Consider the following 6,654-nt stretch of genomic DNA (forward strand, 5'->3'; position numbering starts at 1 on the left):
AGATTTGCTTATATATTTTCGTAACTCGTTAGGGCATACAAACATTTATATTTCAGTTTGGCCAAGATATAAAAATTTACAGAGACGGCCCTGTATGAAACCGGTTTGTGCACCTATACCCTCTAGTGTATAGTAATATATGTAATTAGTCATCGAAAAGTACATGCCACCCCTTTATCTGCTTTTTATTATATATATATATATATATATATATATATATATATATTGGAGATGTATATCTTGAAAACCCTTTTGAGTTGAGAAAACCCGTGAAAATCTTATGTAATATATGTTGTTACTTTTAATACAAAACATCGAAAAACTAAAAGAAATTGTTTCATCATTTTTTAAACTTTTAAACATATTTTTTTAAAGAGAAAGGAAATGCAAATTTACTTTTACATTTTTTATTAACTTTAAATGTGGATCACAAGATTCAAACGTTAATTAAAAACAAATTGTTGAGAACGAGTTTCTAGTGTTTCTAGTGTTTCCCCAACCCTATATATATATAGGGAAGATTTCTTTTGAGAACCACTTTGAGTTTTAAGAACTCAACGTAACAATTTTTTTTCTTTTTTAATTTTGTTTACACATACGCAATATATGTAGGCTACATATACGTAAAAAAATTACAATTTTTTTTACGCACCGAGTTGACTTATTACATAGGTGTAACAGATATTTAAATTAGTGTAATATCTGTACATCTTTATTGTCTCTTTTACTTTAATTTTGTAATCACATTCAACCACATAATCTAATCTATTTAATTAAATGTGTGGTCAAGAATGAAGTTCTTAAAACTCAACAAGGTTCCCAAAATATCCCTCCCTATATATATATATATAGGGTTTGGATCAAATACAAATAAAATTAACGTGCTAAACGTGAGAATTAAGTAGAGTAATTATATATACAAGTAGAGTAACTATGTAATTACATCATAGAGTAATTACGTAATTACTCTATGATGTAATTACATAGTTACTCTACTTGTATATATAATTACTCTACTTGATTCTCATGTTTAGCATGTTAATTTCATTTGTATGTTAACTTTCCCCTATATATATATATATGATGAGCATCATTACAGAAATGCTAAATTATTTAAGAACTTGAATGCACTCTTAATAACTAACATTTTTTTATAAACTTTGTATGTTAATGTTATTTGCGTATAATTTTATCAATTTTTATATGTATATTTATGATTACAATTATGGAATTTACTTTTTACAAATATCTAAATTATTATACATATGTGTAAGTTTTTACGCATATCTAATTTTATTTACATATATGTAAATTTTTATTACATAAATTTTACAGATATGTAAACTTGTAATTTATATATGTAATAAAAAATTTTATATATAAAATATGGTAAAACTAGTCTCAAACAGCGTTAATGTAACATCCTAAAAATTTTAATGATGAATAAAGGAAGTTATGTTTAGTGATTTCGCGTAATTAATTAATATCGGGTAGGGAGCGGGTCTTGGACGAGGATTAATTGAGATGGGTTAAATGAGAATGGGATTTCAGGGATATAAATACCCCCAAAATCCCAAAATATCTTCATTTTCACCAAACTCCCTGACACCCCAAAACACACACACACACCACACGCATACCGCCGCCGGCCGGCCGAGCCAAGGGAAGAGTCGGGCAGGTCCGAGAGAGAGCGATTAGTGTACTAGCAAGTAAACGAGATCCAAACAAGCCCAAAAAGGTATGATTCTTGATCTTTGAAGTTTAAAGATCCAAGCTTCTTTAGTGTATAAGCGACCGAAAATGGTCGGGAAGCGTAGTGGGTGATATTGAACCATAGCAAGGGTGTTAAAATCGCTCAAAATGCTTGAAAGAAACCGAACAGCGGCTGTCTGGGCAACTTCGCCTGCATCTGGGCAACTTCGCCTTCAAAGCGATGAACTTCGCCTGCAAGCTAAGTTCGCCTGATGAACTTCGCCTGCAAGCTAAGTTCGCCTGATGACAACTTCGCCTGAGGCCAAGTTCGCCTGATGACAACTTCGCCTAAAGCCAAGTTCGCCTGATGACAACTTCGTCTAAAGCTAAGTTCGCCTAAGGTTTAACTTCGCCTAAAGCTAAGTTCGCCTAAGGTTTAACTTCGCCTTAAGCTAAGTTCGCCTAAGGTTTAACTTCGCCTAAAGCCAAGTTCGATTAGGAAGTAAACTAAAAATCTAATGAAAAATGTGTTAAGACAGTTAATGGAAATAAAATTTTTCCAAGCTGACCTGGCAGCTCGACCCCAGCCAGGGGCTCTGCCCCTTGGACCCTGCTAGGGGCTGCCGCCCCTAGACCCCGCTGCCAGGGGCGCTGCCCTCGGACCCCCGTTCGTTGTGGGTCATATAAAGATAGACATACATTATGAGAAGTGATAGTTAATTGATACGTATACTTGTTATACAGTCAGCCGTGCACAATTAAAGAAAGGAATTACGATTAACGGTGAACGTAACCGTGTTCAGGTGAGTTTCTAGCCCCATTCCTTGTTATGTTTTCAGGGCTGTGTGCATACTTGATGTGTTGTTAATACATTTATCCTAAGTGATAAGTGTATGCCCTATGTGATATATGTGTTATGTAAGAATGATTGCTTGATGGTACGTGAACGATCTTCGGATATTGCACGTACTGTCAGGTTGTAATGCTATGTATAAGGTAAGTATAATATGAATGCTTATGCGTATGAACGCGATAGAGATAATAAAAGAAGGAAATAATGATGTATGGTCGTATGGTTACGAAAAGGGGTACCGAGCCCTAATAATACTCGAGGTATGATGTATGGTTGTATGGTTGCGAAAAGGGTACCGAGCCCTAATAATACTCGAGGTATGATGTATGGTTGTATGGTTACGAAAAGGGTACCGAGCCCTAAAAATACTCGGGGTATAATGTATGGAACGAAGAGGGAATCGAACCCTACTAATATTCGAAAACTAGGGACAAGACCCTTATAATATCTGTGATGTTAAGGACCAGACCCTTATAATATCTGTGATGTTAGGGAATCGAACCCTTCTAATATTTGAAACTAGGGACCAGACCCTTATAATATCTGTGATGGTAGGGACCAGACCCTTATAATATCTGTGATGTTAGGGAATCGAACCCTTCTAATATTCGAAAACTAGGGACCAGACCCTTATAATATCTGTGAGGTTATAGGGCGAAAGGCTCTTTAAAACGTATGATTATGTATGTAAAGAAAGTATGAAGGTAAAAATGAAAGCAAAAACACTTAAGTGTGTATGAAAGAAAGTTAAGAGGTTAAGTATGAAGTGTAAAGAATGTATTGTATGATTATGTGATTAACTAGAACTCACTCAGCGTAGCTGACTTTTAGTATGCACGCAGGTGAGTAGGATGAGACAGCTGGCTTGAGCGGGGACACATGGCAGAAGAATAAGAGCCTGGCATCTGAAGACTTACGATGTTTTAATTTTAATGTTTTAATGTGAAAGACAAAGGACGTTTTGAGACAAGTTATGAAATATTGTAATGTTTTATGAAAGTTTTATATTCCGCGTAAATGTTTTAATTAACTCTGATATTTAGAACTGTGTTTATGAGTAAATCCAACACGAAAGTAGGGTTACCGGTAATGGGACCTTACAGTTAATATATGAAAAAATTTTAAAAAATGTTTGGTTGCTATGAGTTCCTAGAAGTTCTTAACCTTTTTTGGAGTTCTGAAAAGATACCAACCCTATATATATATATATACATACATATATATATATATATATATATATATATATATATATATAGGGTAAGGTTAAAATAAAAACCCACTTGAGTTGTGAAAACCCGTGAAAACCCTATGTAACATCGTTTTTTTTATTTACATGTAATATATGTTGTAACATTTAAAACAAAACATCGAAACAAAAAAAAATGTTTTGCTATTTTTTAATATTTTTTTACTAATTTTTATATATGTTTTCAGGAGAGAGAAAAAGTTATATTCATATTTACATTTTTTTTCACTTTAATTGTGGACCACAAGATTTAAACATTAATTAAAAACATGTGGTTGAGAATGAGTTTCTAGAGTTTTCACAACTCAAGTGGGTTTTCATTTTATACTTAGCATATATATATATATATATATATATATATATATATATATATATATATATATATATATATATTCTAATAAAAGACTACTCAATTTTGCCACTTGTCAATCTTATAGCTATCCTCATCTTTTTTTCAACCTATTTTAATTAAGTCATTTCAATATATGAATTCAAGTTTGTTTTTATTAAAGGTAAATAATAACCAATTCAATCATTAACATTAATGGTGAAATAAGAAAATAAGAAAATTTTAACATTGAAGTTGCAGGTCTGTTATAATAAAATTTTCAAATCAAAGGGGATTGCAAATTAAAGAAAATAAAGGGGCATCATTGTCAAAGAAAATTTGAATTTCTAAAGTAATAAACTACAAATTGTTTTTAAACTGAGATTCGAGCAACAATGCATAATATTTATATAAGTTTAGTTTCAAATTTGGATTTAAAATGTTCTCTTATGCATTTGAACTCAGAAAAATGTGTATTTTCTTAATTTTCTCTAAACATTTTGTATAAATATTGCAAACATGAAGAATACCTATTACAAAAATCTTGGTTTTTAGCTTTAATTAATTCATCAAAGTTGAATATTATAATTGCAATCCATATGTATAACGATTTACTATATGTCATTTATTTATCTGACTTTTTATATAACATAAATGGTTTTAACAATAAGAAGATCAATATTTAGTTTTCAACATTTTCTTTCATAGCTTAGACCAAAATTCTTCAAAACATATATTTTATGACTTAATTTATAACTTTTTTATACGTTTAAATATGTTTAATTTAATGTCTTATAAGCAATGTTTTAAAAACCGGTATATTACTCGTATCGGATTTTGTTTAAAAAAGGTACAACTGGTTGAACCGAAATGTACCGGGGGAAAGTTCAACCGAGTTAAATAATTTAACTTGTAATTCCATATAAATACAATTTCAACTCATAAAATAACCTAAAAGTACATTAATAAACATCATACTTGAGCCAAATATCACACATGAACAATAGTTGAGTAAGATAGAAAGTTTGTACTTTGTATACGAAATTAGTCGGAAAAAGTGAAACGAGTAAACACGGTAAACGACGATTCGTTAATCAACCAATTTTGTATCATGCAAATCCAATGTTGGTTTATTCACATCTTTTATTATTCGCTATGTTAAAATTCATTTTTAAAAGATACGGGTCGCAAAAAATATCAAAAATCTTTTGGATTAAAAACCGGTTTGCCGGTTTAAACTGGTATTTAAAAAAAACCGCGCTATGATGTTTTAGTAAACCGTCCAAAATACAGGGCTTTAAATACCGGTGATCTTACGAAAATCCAGTATAACTGGTTCAACCGGTCGGTACGTACCAGTTTTTAAAACACTGCTTATATAACAAATTACTTAATTAAAAGCATTCAAATTCAAAATTTTAGAACAAAAAATCAGTTTCAATCTTATTCCACTATTTTCGCTTTCCAAAAATCATTTAGGATATTGAAACCTAGATTCATAGAATATCGTTTTCGTCGGGTTTTTACATAATTTTCAATATTATATTAACTTATTGATTTTAATTTTATACAAATACAACAAATTGGGATTATGTTTGTGTTTTCTGTTGGTTAGTACAAGTGTTTATTATGATTTATATTCAAAATAATAAAGCTATACACAAATTTTTAAAAAAAATTACAGTTATAACATTTATTATTAAAATATGTTATAAAAATTTATTATGATTCACACCTTAATTGTAATGTAACTTAATAGAAATATTTATTACTTTTATTTTTATTTTTCTTATTATTTGTAACTTAATCATGTTCTTCATTACATTTCAAGAATATTCCATTTTTCATATTAATTGTAAAAAAGATAGTTAATTAGTTTAAAAGTCATTCACCATGCTTTCATAAAACCGAAATCTTTGCTTCTTCTTCTTCTTCTTCCCTATAAGTTGTTAATATGTATGTATGTATGTATGTATGTATGTATGTCGATTAATTAAATATTTCAACAATGTTCCATAATATTAACTAATATGGGATCAGTATTCAAAATTTAAACATTCCTTATCCAATACTTTGAACTATTATAAATAGGAAAATTGGAAATAAATAATCTCACCTTTTGTGTATTGGCCGATATAACCCCATCTTTAAAAATCACTAGCAATGGTCCCACCTTTTAACTAGTTTTGTCTCACTGGTCCTCCGTTAAAAAATACTTAACATCGTTATGTTTTTTCCCTAGTTTCGAACCGATGTTTTAGGGCTTTTGATCGGAAGAACGATACGAGTCGACCGATGTAAAACTTATCTTGAAATGGTGATCCAAACGACGAAACAATGTTTCAATTCGGGTGCTTGAATTTCCAATTAACAAAAATCAAGCCATTTGAATCACCGTTTCGAAATAAGTTTTACATCAGTTGACTCATATCGTTCATCCGATCAAAAGCCCTAAAACATCGGTTTGAAACTCGGGAAAAACATAACGAAGTTAAGTATTTTTTAATGGAGGACCAGTGAGACAAAAATAGTTAA

Source organism: Bidens hawaiensis, unplaced genomic scaffold (genome assembly GCF_021521415.1).
Source record: "Bidens hawaiensis isolate Kalapana, Puna unplaced genomic scaffold, B.hawaiensis_p1.1 tig00004839_1, whole genome shotgun sequence".
Lineage (NCBI taxonomy): Eukaryota > Viridiplantae > Streptophyta > Magnoliopsida > Asterales > Asteraceae > Bidens > Bidens hawaiensis.